This window comes from Simochromis diagramma, unplaced genomic scaffold, assembly GCF_900408965.1.
Source record: "Simochromis diagramma unplaced genomic scaffold, fSimDia1.1 OVJJ01000343.1, whole genome shotgun sequence".
Taxonomy (NCBI): Eukaryota; Metazoa; Chordata; class Actinopteri; order Cichliformes; family Cichlidae; genus Simochromis; species Simochromis diagramma.
Window position 1 is genome coordinate 11,118,587 of NW_024386831.1, and position 15,729 is coordinate 11,134,315.

Consider the following 15,729-nt stretch of genomic DNA (forward strand, 5'->3'; position numbering starts at 1 on the left):
CCTCCACAACACTTCAGTAATGTTGTACAAAATCACAAGGTAATCTAATGGAGCAGCAAATCACCCTCCTCCTCATGTACACTTATAGCTGCAATCACGGCATTTGGCTTGAGGCTTAATCACAAATGATGAAAAAGATGGAATTGCCTTTGAACACGCATTTCAAACCTGCAGAGTCTTACACCAAAAGTGCATAAGCCAAATGTGTCCAGAGATAATATCCTTTTATACACACCCCTGTTTAATTTACCAGGATGTGCTTTTTGATCGATCGATCTATCTATCTATCTATCTATCTATCTATCTATCTATCTATCCATCTATCTATCTATCTATCTAACCAACCAAAATGTAACACAAAAGCTTAATAAACTCATAATGAAGATGCTCTATTACGTCTTCTTTTGGAGAAATGGTTGCAATAGATATAAATCCTAATCATATTGTTCTTTGATTATTGAATTCACTCCTTGGAGTGTGATTAGATAACATCACTCAGGGATCTTATTTTCACAGAATGTTTTGTTGCCCAGTTTTCAGCATTGTCCCTGTAGATTTCCCATGTATTCTGAAGAGCAGTACATTTGGGGATTTGAGGGTAAACACAGGTAAAGTCTGGAGATTTGCTGAGAGGCTTGAAAGTGTTTGACTTCATTAAAATGCAGCATCGAGTTTTATCGATAAATCTCGGCTCTCGTTTTGTCTTTAGGATCAGCACATCACATCCTGGGAACCTTAGTGGGAGATTAGTGTTGACACAGCCTCATTTTTTAATGATTTCAATAAATAGTGTCATCTTCTCGTTCTGAACAGTAAAATTTTGAGGTATAGAAGGTAAACAGAATGTCCTTGACTCTGAGTGTGCTTTTTTTTTCTTTCTTCTCTTTTTCTGAGAATCACATTTCTGAGATTTGCGAAGCCAGCAGTGTCTTCAATCAGAAGTCAACAATGAGAAGAACCAAGATTTTCTGCACAGAATTTGCGTCTGTTTTGTTACGCTTTTATTCAGCCAATATTGTATTGGTCATTAGGACCCATTCTGATTGAAACAAGCCTCTATTTTAGCTCCTCCACCTCAGATGTCACCTTTTAGGTAGCTGTCTTCAGAGTGGCTCAGTGTCGCAAACATAGCTACACAGCTACTACTTTCAAGTTAAGTGATTTAACAAACAGTTTTGCATAAACTGTTAAAGAATTACAGACATTTATTACACAGTCTCCCATTTTCAGAGGTTCAAAATTAATCAGACAAAATGAATTTAAATTCAGAGACTTAGATTACTTGGACGAAAAAAAACTTTGCAGCCCATGTCTACCTAAAGTTTACAGCCCATGGACATCGCCAGATGTAATGTTTGTGATATCTGTGATATCTGCACTAGACCTTCCTCAATGGTTTGCACCTTGTTATAAACTCTTGACTTCATTAGATGTTGTGAGTTTGTTTTTCTTAATTATGTCAATAATTCTGTCATTTATTGCATTCTGTGGACTTTCAGGTATTTTGGTGTTGCTGAGCTAGTCAGTGGATTCATTTTCTTTTCTTTTACTTTTTTGCTGATTTGGCCACGTCCAAAGCTTTTGCTACATCTCTGATAGGTTTACTTGAGTTTACAGCCTGATGACGGCCTACTTCACTCGCACTAACTTTGTCTTTAGGACTCATATATATATATATATATATATATATATATATATAATTACAGTGAAAAGCTATAAAATACAAATTCAAAACTTTGAATCAACTCAAGATATTATGTATGTCCTCACCTGGCCATGAAACGGTTTTTCCAATTATTGTTGAACCTTTAAAAATGATTGCAGATTCTTTGTAAACCTGTTGAGTTAAAGCTGAAACTCTTCACTTTAATCACATATTGATTTACAATCCACCATGGTTGTGTACGGAGGCAAAGCTACAAAAACTGTGTCTTTACCTCAAACGTTATGGAGGGCACTAGTATGTGCCTGACATGATCATATTGAGGTCCATCACTGACATCATGCAAATCCAGGAGAAGAAAAAAAATTACAAAACAAAGCACTTTGGGCCATCTGGAGCTAGAGCTTTCATCACATGACTACACTGACATCATTATTTGAAATTTTGACCAAGTGTATTACGAGTCTGCTTGCCTATCGATCCTGCTTATCTGTTCCACTTACGTTTGCGCAACAATCAGCTGATTTTAAGTTTGTGTGCCGGAGATGCAGTCTACAGTGCGGATATGAACTTTTATTTTTAATTGCAGTAAAGGACGAGAGCACAATGGTAAAGTGCAAAATGTATCCAGACAGAAACAACTGCATAATGTTGCTAACACTACTTCAGCTCTTTGCAGGCACCTGCACAGACAGCATGCTAACATTAAGCTAGCCAAGGACCCAAAGTCTGAACTTTAACAGTAGCACAATGGATGAGTAGTCAGGCTACTCCAGACTCTATTTCAACCCATTCATGTTTCTAAAGTAGAATCATAAGGACAGAGATTTGTGTTGCCGTGTGGGAATGTTGCCTATGGGTTTATATTGTTAAATGTTCATTTTGAGACAGGCGGGTTTCAGCTCTTTTTACACAGAATCACCAAAGTAACGCCAGTGGTATTGTAATGAATTACTTTCTCCTGGGAGTAACTAAGAAATATACTGCATTAGTTTTAAGAAAAGTGTTCTGTGTGTATATGTGTAATACATTTTATTTTGAGGAAAAACCCCAAAGCTGATCACAACAAAGAAGGGAAAGCTTTCAAAGTATACTGAAAACCCACTCTGATGTGAATCCAACTACACTAGGTATCTGTTGGAGCACATCTTGCCATGACACACACACCAACACACGCGCACACACACATTCAGACTCACAAGGTGAAATCAATAACATCCACGTTATTGCAGTGGATAAAAAATCTCTCCCCCCACCCTTTCCACTCCTCCACTACTAATATATTATTCAAATTAAATAAGAATCAAGCCCAGAAAAGGGAATTACTTTGAAGTCAAACAATTGCACTACTAAATAGCTTCTTCAAAAACTAGCTTGCGCCCAGGAGCTCAACCCAGCTTCTACAGTAAAACAGCATCTTATTCTTCAGAAGTTTATTTATCAGCTGTTTTGAAGCTAAGCAGCAAGATGCTACAAACTATGAAAGTACTAACACTGCTAAAAGCTACAGTCATATTAACACTAAGCACACTGATATTATCTTAATTAAGAAACTGATTAGCAGTTAAGCACCGATAATCAAATGCACATGAATTAATTGATCATCAGCATGTGTGAGCACCTCTCTTAAAAGCAGATGTTTTATTAGTTTGCTGGTCTGGAGCATTCAGGTGTGTGTTAACACAATACCAAGGAGGAAAAATGCCAGTGATGATTTTAGAGAAGCAAATGTTACACCCATCAATCCCTAAAGCTTTAAACACCCACAATCAACATCTCAGACTCTGCAGGTCCTAGTTATAATGTTAAATGTTAAGGTTCATTACAATAAAATTAGAAAAAGACAAAACAAATGGAGATATTTGGCCATAATGAACAGGATCGCATTTTGTAAAACCAAACACAGGATATCAGCATAAATACCTTGTATCAGCTGACAAGTATGGTGGTGGAGGGGTGAGGATCTGGACTGTCAGCTACAGGACCCGGGCACCTTGCAGACACTGAGTTGACCATGAACTCCTCCATATACAAAAGTATCCTTGAGCCTTATGTGAGGCCATAGGAGAAGCTGAGTCATGATTCTCAGCAGAGCAGCTGAAGGTGGTTCTACAAGCTGCAATATAATCGGGTGTCTTTTACACATGGCTGTAAGTAAAATTTGAAAAAGGGACGTGGATATCAGACTAACTTATTAGGAATGAGTGCAGGATTACTGTCAGCAGTCAATCAGCTACACATTTCTCTAAATGTTTTGTGAAAAAAAGTTGTTAAGGCTACTGTATGTGATGTTTAAGCTGCTTCTCTACAGCTTAGCCCAGACACTGAACAGCATTTTAGTGAACGGATTGTAATGAATCTAGCTGCTCTGCAGTGAAGCCCATACAGCTGCTGCAACAAGAACTACATTTCCACGTATAAGTAGTGAATGTGCTCAAATTAAAGATATTAAGCTTAAAGAAGCATTAAAAAATGAAACTAACATTTTATCAAAGAAAAAAGGTTTTTATTATGATTTCTTATGATTTCATAAGATTTTTTATCATGCATACATAAAGGCACAGTAACGGTTACAGCTCCTGAAATTGTAGTTGGTGGCACCCACTTGTCATACAGTATATTCACAGGTTCCATTTCACATAATTTAGCCATTAGAGGTTGAAAGGCTGTTTTACACTGTGTGAAACTTCATTTTTCTTTTAGTAATTACATGGTTCTGCACTTTGGACAGGAAGCACACACACCACTACCTCTCTGAAACAAACAGGTCCATTATCATCATAGAGCAGATCCAACACGTCTGATGAAACTCATTATATGAGTCCATGAAGATCACAGCGAACCATTCAGCAGAGAGGTTGAAGAGATGAAACGAGGGAGATGGAGACATTGCAAACAGCACTGTCATCATATCTCTCTTGTGTCCAATTATTGCTACTGGCTCTGTCACCGACTCCTTTAATAATTCCAAATTTATACCCAAAATGTTCAAAGAAATGTGTTTTTGATGAGCAGTAGTTTGCTCAGCTTTTTTCCCCATAAGGGCTTATTCAGCCAGGGAAAGTGAAAAAACTCAATTCATCATGGAGAAACTCTTCCTGCAGCTTTGTGCTGTGTCTTACTTTCCCATAAACACACAAATACAGGCATGAATGTGCATGTACATATGTATAAACACACACACACACGGAGGGATGTGTGAGAAATGTGAAAAAGCTTATTCCAGGGAAACCCATCTGATATCTGTTTCAGTTATTACCATAATAATTGGCACTCCACTGCACAGAAGAAGAGCCTGGCAGACTAGGATAGAATAATAACTAGATATGAGAAAGGAGGGGGCACTGCAAAATATACCAGTCATAACGAGTCTTATATTCTCTTTTTTTCTCCTAAAATTTATGCCCAGTGGGCTGCAGTAATTCTTCATCATTTCAATAGATTTCATCGGATTTGTTTTAGGATGTGTGAAAAAAGGGGGCTGTAATTATTTTAAAATGAGTCATAATGAAGGAAAATGATACTTACTTAAAGAAATTTATGGAGGAAAAACAACAAATGAGAGCATGATCAGATGATCAGTGGCGATTTCCATATTTATTTTTCAGTGTGACAGAGAGATGAGCAGGTAATGCCAATGAGCATCTGTGGAGTACACGCAGGGATGCTTGGTTTCATGCTGCATGTGCTTCTGCTCTCCTGGCTGACAGCCATGTGAATCTCTGCTTTACTGGGAGTTTTACGCTGCCATGTCTCATAAAGTATTTTTATTGCTTTATATGAGGTTCTTCTTTATGTTGGAAGAGCTTTGCTTTGTATTTTTCTCCTCTATATCCACAATTGATTTTGCTCCAATTTTTGGGATACAGTACAAAGCTAGAAGTATGGGGATAGTATTTCCAAATAAAATTTATAAAATCACTGCTAATCATAAGTGTTTTCTCTAAAGATGCTTTGTTGGGGGTGACCAAAATGGACAAGATTAGAAATGAGCACATCGGAAAGACAGCTCAGGTTGAGTACTTTGGAGACAAAGTTAGAGAAGTAAGGCTGAGATGGTTTTGGGAATGTGCAGAGGAAGCATTTTTGATGTATTGAGTAAAGCTCATTGAATATGGTGCTTCCAGGCAAGAGGATAAGAAATAAATATCTCAGAGGAGATCCATGGATTTAGTGAAAGAAGACATGCAGAGGGATGGTGTGACAGAGGAGGATGCAGATGATCTGCTGTGGCAAGCTGTAAAAGCTGAAAAGGACAAAAAAGGAAAGAGAACAAGAGGAAGAGTGATCTGTTCTGCCACACTCACACTCTTGGTTAGGTGTAAATGAGAGAAATTTTGCATGCAATTATTCACACTAGTTTTAAAACATAGTTATAGCTTTTAACAACAGCAAGGAGAAATTATCTATCCAGTCTGCTGGAAACAACCCCAGGAAATAACATTAGATGAGATAATAGATAATACAGCTTCTCTGCCATAATTAAAAAAGATGCTTCCAATAGTTAAAATTAAGTAAGAAAGACCTCCGATCAGTCTTTGCTCCTGACACTCACTGGAATCTTACAGCATGCTGTATGTCTGTGTAAAGGTAAACGTCACATAAGGCCTGACAAGTGACACATTCTGTCTTCTTAAATGTCAAAAAGCCCTCACTAGTTTAACTGCAGCTATCCTTTACTCACACCTTTTGCAACTTCTGATCAGTTTCTATTACCTGCTGTGTTATAGGATAAAGAATTGTTTAACTTGACCCCAAAGAATTGATTTATTACCTCCCTGTCAAAGGAACAAGATGACTTGGCTGAGGCACAGCGAGTTTGTTTTGCATTAAAAACACTGCCTGTGGCAGATTCTGTTAACAAACGCCCCAACAGAGACTGAGCCACATGGATTTATCTGTAAGACACCAGGCATTTGAATGACAGCTGCAGTACGTGCTATTGATTCAGCAACTGGAAGGAGACTGCTAATGCTGCGTGGGACAAGTTGCAAATAATTTCATCATGTAGGAAGAAATCCCACAGATGGCATTGTAGTTATTTGGCAGGGAAACCTTGAAGGTGAACAACCCCCACTTCTCAAACATCTTCAAGTCACGATCAAACATTTGGCAATTAAAAACACAGATAGTTGAGCTGTAGGCTTATCTCTATGCTCTGTCTGGTTCAAAAAAATATACTATTATGGTCACTGGGCAGCAGCTACAGTGAGCAGGTGGAGGTTTACACCAAAGTGCTTTATGGCTCCAGGCTGCTGCTGCTGCCGCTTCGCCACCCCGTTGAGAAATTAAGGAGGTAAGGAGGAGAAAGACAAAAAGATGGACTGTTGGCTGGCTTTTGTTTGTGTTGGCTGGTTTCCTCCAAGGTCAGAGACAAGATGGTGCATGACTCACAGAATTAGTTTATAAATCATTCAATGGTTGATGAGATAAAAGCCAATAACTGGAAGCAGTTTGGCATATGAGCTATCATATCTGCCACAAATACATTAGCAAACAACTAATTTGGAAAACAGATTGTGAGAAAACAGTACTGTCTGAATATATTCACAGGTGCATGGAGGAGGATTGGGGAAGGCGAAGGTCAAGATTTGTGTTCTACACCATCGGTCGCCAACCTTTTTTGCACCACGGACCGGTTTATGTCCGACATTATTTTCACAGACTAGCCTTTAAGGTGCTGCAGATAAATACAACAAAATAAAACCAGTACCGGTACCAAAAAAAAGATTTATTCAAAACACACAGGAAAAACCCAGGGAAACCAAGTTAGCAATAAAAACAATAACAAAATAACAATAAAAACCAATTAAAACCCTGAAAACCATATATTTCACACCAGAGCCTGAACTCTTGCGGCCCAGTACCAAACCTGTCTGTGGCCCGGAGGTTGGAGACCGCTATTCTACACCACCTGAATTTTTAGGTTTAGACCGATAAAATAGTTAGGGCTAAAGATATTAACTCAGACAAGTGGCTGAAGGGCTATTAGTATGGATTTATTTGATGCAAGGTGCAGCATGGCCCTGTTTGAATGTGGTGTTAAAAAGCATCGGGCACAATCTTATCGCATGTGGTCAAGACACATAACCACTTACACCTTTGTCTGTCATGTGTCTCCATGGAGGACAAGTGACTGCTTCAGTTTTTTTTTTAACTTCCAGTAGAAGGTTAAAGGACCCTGTGCACAATCACTGACAAAGAAAAACGAAATGTTTCACTGCACATGTCAGCGCAATATCAGCTGTTGGCATAAGAAAGATTTTTGCAATTTCCAAGAAGGACGAGGACAAGAATAATGAAGAATGCTATGTCAAAAGCTTCCCAGACCACATGGCAAACTGCAATTTCTTTATATTTTGGTTTCAAGGAGCCAGATTGTCCTTTAGTTTTTTTTTTAAATTACAAGAAAGAATAAAGCATTCTTATTTGGATTTCTGCTGCTTTTACACATTTTCCTTCCAGCTCAATCATTGTATCTCAACATTTTCAGAGGAACGTTTTTTTTTTGTGCTATTTTTCAAGCCACTTAACGTTGACCTCTGAATCATTCAAGCTTAAAAAGAGACACAATCAAAAGGGATGTCTAGCAAGTAGAATCTACTTATCAGCCAGTGGTGTTAGGATCTTGATGGATCGTGATGGAGCCATGAATGCAGAAACGTACTGTTAGACTTTTATCCACCATGCACTATGTGAAAAGCATCTGATTGGCATTGGCTTAATTTGTCAATGATACACTATCAATGCAGTAAAAGATTACCTGGGTAGAAAAACACACCATCAGTCAGCCAATATCCAAGGCTCTGAATGTCCTTCAAGAAGCCTGGAGAACTATCCCTGAAGACGACTTAAACGCATGAGAAGAAAGCCCCCTAATAGAATTCAAGATGTCTTTAAAAATAAATGTATTCATACAGCACCAAATATTTCTTTTCAACCTTTCTATAATCATACAAGCATGTATTCTTGCACATATTTCATTACATTTCTGCACCCTAATTCCAATTTTCCAATGAGAAATATAAAGAAATGATTGGTGAGTCTAGATTTTTGTACAGTACTGTATATTTGAGGCTTAACAAATGTGATTAATGCACTTATTTCCTCATCAAATGTTTCATTTCGTATTACCTCCTTTTTTTGCATCAATATCTTCATTATAAAAAGTTATAATCCATGTTACACCTTTGTTTAGTGAACAGGGTTGTCAGGAGAAGAAATGTAACTGGCTGAATGCTCTTAGGCCACTAAGTGAGGGATGTAGGTGGTTCTGATCTCCAGGGGCCAGAAAACACACAGTATACTGTTTACTTTATTTAAATCCATCCAGCAGCTTCGTCGCATTTGGTGTCATCAGGCTCACATTACCCGATAACAAGTTAGCAATATTGCTCCTCGCTTTTGCCACCCACCCTCCCACTCTGGGAAACAGATCCTAGAGGTGTTGATGACTGAGAGATGACAGACTGAATTGTGTTAGCTTGTGCTGTTGCTAGTCTTCCCCCACATCTTCCTCACATCCTTTCTCCATGTCTGTCTCTTTTCTACTCCGTGTGTCATTATAAGATGATATTAGCCTGCTAATTCAGTCCAGGTTTATCGTGATACATTATTAGGTGCTCACAATCACACCTTCCTTTCTTTTTCCTCATTGCCTCAATTTAGCATGACCTTCCCATAGCGGTCTAGCCAGTATGTCTCATTATTGCACCACAGGGGGCTGAAACACACACATCAGGATGGTGAAATATACACACACATGCAAATCATAGATAATTAAAGTGAGTAATAATGACAGGCACGCACAAGCAAATCAAATATCTTGTTGTTCACGTGTATCTACACACACACACACACACACACACACACACACATGCAGCTGCACAGGATTGATGACTGACAGGAAAACTCTGGAGGAAAAAAAGGTCTAAAAAGTGAGACAGCATGAAGGCTTCGTAGATTTATGTATGCAGACAGACACAAAAACAGAGAACATGGAATCTGCAGCAAGATGGAAACTAAATAAATAGGAAATGGTGACATATCAGATTAGCTTTAAAGTTTGTTTGCATGTGGTCAGAAATCTCAAAATGATTCCCATGATGTTATTGACAGAGCTCTTTTTCTGCTTCACACATAAATGCAAATAACTTAAACTGCATAATCAATTTTTCATGAGTAAATTTCTTCTTTAAGACATTTACTAATAATACTTTTATTATTTATCACCAAAACAACCCAATGAAAATACATAAATAAATAAAAGAACACATTTTAATCAGAGTGTAGCATCAAGCCAGTTACACTTCTGGGATATTGATTGATAATTACTGTATTTGTCTCAAATTTCCTTGAGATTGGTCCACCCATTAAGGAGAAGATTGGGTACATACAGATATGTATACATACAATCATGATAGCAAAAGATAATTATTACTTATACTAGTTATTGCTTATTATTAATCATAACCCAGAATGACTTTCTTCACATTGTAGCTGCATTTGCACTGCAATCTTTCCCACTGCTTCAAAACTTTCCACTGTTAAAGCACACAGAGGGGTTCGTTGTGGGTTTCAGTTAAAATGTGGACTGAGAAACAACAGAAACCTTAATGATTTTATTAAATGTAAGGATTCAGTTGCAAGATTTCACCAACTCAAACATTTCCTCTGCTTGACAGCTAAAAACAAGTACATGCAAAATCATTGTGACTGTAGCTGTCATGGTCTAGGCTGTGCCTCTTCCTCTTTCCTGTTTCCTATTTTCCCTGTTTGTCTTGTTGTCTCTGTCCTGTTTGTCTCTCTTGCGCTTTCTCTCACTGGGGATTCATATTTGAGCCATTCTCCAGTCAAGCCCTGCTGTATTTATACAAAGCTTTACTGTTTATTCCCTTCAAGAGCTCTCATTGCCTGCCAGCCTGCTTGTAGCACACTGGATAACTTTATCTTATTTGGAGCTGTGTTTTATATACCTGTCCTGGGATCCACTGGTTCTCTGTGTTTAGTGCTGCAGTGTTTGCCTTGCTCTACCCAGTTTGCCAGCCATCAGCCAGGCTGACACCACACCTCATTTCTACCTTGAAAAAATGTTCTAAACCTCTTAACTCTACCTTTCAATAACATTATTTTTTGAGGTGTTAGTGGTCCAAAAGTATTAACTACACTTAACAGTAAATTTTTATATTCTTCTTCTTCTATCATTTATTTGTTTCTACCAATGCACAAAGTGTAGCACACAGCACATCCCTTTTTATACAGCATTTTCCAGCATCAGCTAGGAACAAAGGGACTAATATTCATCCAAGTAAAGAAACTTGAGGATGCATGCATCCTTAGCAGTTGATGCTCCGAAAACTTGGCATACCACTAGCTTTTGATTTTTTTTTTCCATGCAAGAAAGGAATGATGTATGGATGAACAGCTTGCCAAGCTATTCAATCTATTTAGATACAATGACGTGAAAGATCCCAGCACATTATCAAGGTGGAAAACTAATTTAACCATGCAATTCTGACTGTGCTGCCTGAGAGCTAATGTGGTTTTCCCATGTCATATATCATATCATGGCTACTCTCCTGGTGCTAACAAACTGCTTTCCTGTCATCCAGCTGTTGCTAGTCTTGTGAAATATTCAGATATTTTTTGTTAAATTGTTAAAGTAGATTTAGTTTGAAAATATATATATATATTTTTTAATTTCTGTTAATTTCTTCTCTTGTGGCATTTTTTCCAGTCACGTATAAGGATACTACTTTGGCACCAGTGAGAGACACATGAAAGATAAAAAAAGAACTGGGACAGTCAATCAAATGTTTTCACACTTCACAGGCATACAGCTAAAGATAAAATGGCATAAAAGCATACAGCTTTAATGTGACCATACTGTACTGGCTCTAAAGTCCTGGTGTGGGGGTGGAGATGGGGTCACTGTCAGAGGTAGAGCTTGTGTTCACACGATGACAAATTGTCTCTCCAGCACACTGCGTGTTCATGCAGTGTCACTCATTTGTCTCCTGAACACTGCCCACACAGACACACGCCCATGCTGTTAGGTCCCGAGACAGCCTTGATTGTGTGCGTGGGTGCGTGTGTATGTGTGTCACTATAATCTAATGGCTATATCGACCTAAAGGCCAAGGACACCGCAGCTCTCCCCACCTAAGCCAAATGGCTTCTTAATAGGTGGTACTTCTCCTTCTTCCTTTCATCCAGAGCCGTTACCTCTCTCCTTTCCATCTACCGATGATCTCCTCTCATTTTAAGATTAAAGAAAAGAGGATTGCCCCTCCTTTTCTTAATCTCCTCAATTTCTGTATAATCTTCTCTTCTTAAAGTTCTGTATAAGTTAAAAAGGAAAGACGTGGGGAGTGAAAGCTGGAGATCTGCATGTTGTTAAGGTACTAAAGCACACACTCCTACACGAACATTCACACCATACACGCAATTTAAAGAAGTGTCCGGTCAAATCTGCACTTCCTTTATGCGGGAGATAAAACAAGGGCTGAACTTTTTAAGCTTAACCCGACAGAGCTGCACGACAACACAAGATATGCAAATCTATCTGATCAGTCACCAAACCTCCTGGATCCTAGGAACGATGTAAGAATAGCAGAGGTAACTGTCCTGTGGATACACCACGAGTGAGTGGGTGCAGTTTATCCTGCCTTGGGCACACTTCACTCAGCCTTCTCCCTGGGCTAAACCAAGTGGAGTATTTTCAGTACGGTGAGAAACCATCAGAAGTGCATTATTTCCTGTTGTGTGCAGAGGAGCATGCTACCAGGTAGGGCAGACAACTGCCTGTGATCCCAAGTCAGTGTGTGGCCCCGGAGGGCTGATAGAATTTAAACTGAAGCGGTGACAATGTGCAAAATTTGCAATGACACAAGGAGAGACCTGACCTAGCCAAAGAGTCACATCTGATTCTACACACTCCCATTGCAAGTGGCTATAATGATTCTGTTTAAATACGCTTAATGATAACAATGAAAGCCACTCAGTGAAAATATATGGAAACAATGGGAGTTTAAAAAAAGGAAGAAGAAAAAAAGAAGAGGAGGAAACAAAGCAACACAGTGGTGAATGGAGCCGATAACAATGATTAAATATAATGCTAAATGATAAATTGCTGCTGCTCTGGTTTTAAATGTGGTGACACAACGGACATCACTTTACTTCTTTTGTATACTCTGAAGTTTAACATTACTTGAGTGAGTCCAGCTCTGCTGGCCGTGACTTGACCGAGTTGAGAGCACAGTATTTTTGTTTGTGTTAGATTATTTCTGACATAATGGTGATGACATTGGTTGGAGGGAGCCCCTGTGAAATTTTGCCCTTGGACTATAGAGAATTGCCGCTGACTAGACTGTGAGAGATGATAATTATGAAAATATTCATGTGTACAAAATGGTTTGTGTGAGTCGTCTGTATGAACCCTACAGTGCATGCTTGTAGTTTCTTAATGAGACCGCTGGAGTTGGTTTTATATTTCTTGACAGCCTAGGAATATTTCCAGATATACTGTACAGTGAAGCAGTGCTGAAAATTATAATACTGCAGGCCACAAGCAAAACCACAAATTGCTGTGCAAGGTCTGATGTGCCTTATTGGCTTATAGGTCTTATGTTTTCCTTTATAATAGCAATTTGCTCCAACACAGCAGAACTCTGGTTTGACAGATGAACATGCATAACCACGTGTTGCTCCCGACCTGAGGTACCACCTTGGATTTTGTACATTATGGACCCTTCCTCTAAAAACTTCTGTTTGGTCGTAGCCAATAGCTAGTAGCTGGTAATTTCTCATCACCAGAAATGATCCTCAACATGAAAGTTGGATCAGTTTGACACAAAAATTGATATTTGCTTATTGCCAGAGGTGTGGACTCGAGTCACATGACTTGGACTCGAGTCAGACTCGAGTCATTAATTTTATGACTTTAGACTTGACTTGAAAAAATGTTCTAAGACTTGTGACTTGACTTGGACTTTTACACCAATGACTTGGGACTTGAATTGGACTTGAACCGGTTTACTTGAAAAGACTTGATATTTTACCCCAAATATAAAATTTAACATGCATATTATATAGAGATTGAAAATGTGACGTCATTCACGGGTAGAACCGCAAAGGATTCTGGGAACTCGTGGCAAGCGGTACTAGCGCACGCAGGCTTTCAATTGAAATCAGTTATACAGCGATAAAAAGAAACACAAAAATGTCAAGAAGCTGTTGTATTATTAACTGCAATAGCCGGTCGCATGACAGCCACGGGAAGCCGACGGGTAAAGAGTAACATAAAGAGTTGTTATCGGATTACGTCGTTGAAGAGAAATTGTTCGAGCCATGTTTCCTGAAGTAACAAAGAGGCGACGGGTGGCCTGGATTGCAGCCATTCAAAGACCAAATATAACGTCCCAGAACACTCCAGCTCACAGGTTAGTCTGCTCCAAGCATTTCCACACAGGTCAGTCTGCTGTTGTAGTTAATGCGTCATTTTCATAACATAATTGGTGATATAGGTTACAAGCAAGTCTGGCGCTGAACAGAAATTGTCGCGCTATGCTCCTTTGTTTATTGTGCATAAATAGTGAATTGTCCTGACACAATATTGTGTTTCGCTTCTGTTATTATGGTACATTGACAAAAACATATACTTTCATTCACAGGGTAAAACAGTTGTTTTGTATCACCAATCGCCCAGTACGATTACAGCATACAATATTATTGTCACTGCTACATTTCTGTGATGCTACCAGAAATTATTTCCACTGCTAATTAATTACCGTTGAGCTCAAAGGTCCTAAACGGTTAACGAATGTGTATTTATGACGACGATTTGTGAGACTGGTAAACTTATGATACGTACAATGGTCTTTACTTTCTACACAGTGCATTTCAAGGTCCTGTACCCATCCGTCGGTAAACTGTACCTGGGCTTGTTGCAGTGACCGGAAGTTACTAAACTTCACGAGTGTATGCACTCACTCCAAGAAGCGTATAATTATAAATATGCATATAAATATGCTACGATGAGATAGCTGACTTCATCTAACTAGCAAATGTTTTCCAGGCTACGTTGGTGATGCAGTTTTTTTTTTTTAAATGATATTTTTAAAAAAAATATCATTTATTTATGTATGATATTTTTGTCATGCGATTTTAAAGCCGGTCCTACAAGCGCATCCAAGAATAACATGCAGCTTATCTCAGAACTGTCGGTGAAAATTATTCTTGGAGCTAGGTTTAATTGAGCTGCATTTTAAAGAGGTGCAATTTCACAATTTGTGTATATTTTCTAAGTTCACTATTTTGTCATGTGTTGAGAAAAACACAGATTTAAAAATTACATGGTCTAATATTTACATTTAGCATATAACTGCAACATGCTTTTTTTTCGTTTTTTTTTTAAAGACTCGAAAGGACTTGAAATTCAAAATTTCAGACTTGTGACTTTACTTGGACTTTTACACCAGTGACTTGAGACTTGACTCTGACTTGCCTGACATTACTTGAGACTTGACTTGAGACTTGAGGATAAAGACTTGAGACTTACTTGAGACTTGCAAAACAATGACTTGGTCCCACCTCTGCTAGAAATATTATTAACAGTCGTCTCCGTACCACAGTTTGCTATCAGTAAACACCAACGGCATTCATTGATAGCATAGCACATCCATGTTAGCAGTCTATAAACGATAGTTTAGCATATTAGCACAGGTATCAATAAAGGACTACCGTATTAAACACTTTTACTAACCTCAGGCAGACGGACAGGCGCTCTGCAGGTGGGATTGAGCGCCTGTAGTCGGTGTCTAGGCGGGCGATTCTTGGACCAACGCGGGACAGCAGGTCCTCAAACTGGGCGAGGGGAAGACGGCGATATCGCTGAAATCGGCCGTCATCCAGGCGCAGCTCCTGGAGCAAGTGTTGTAACTCACCAAACTGCTCATGCGTCTGGAGGACCTGATGGACCCAGGTACGGTGAGGACATCCTTAACGCCGCTGCTCTGCTCTCCACAATAAATAGAGAAGGGAGACTCTCTCTTCAAACGCTAGCTCGA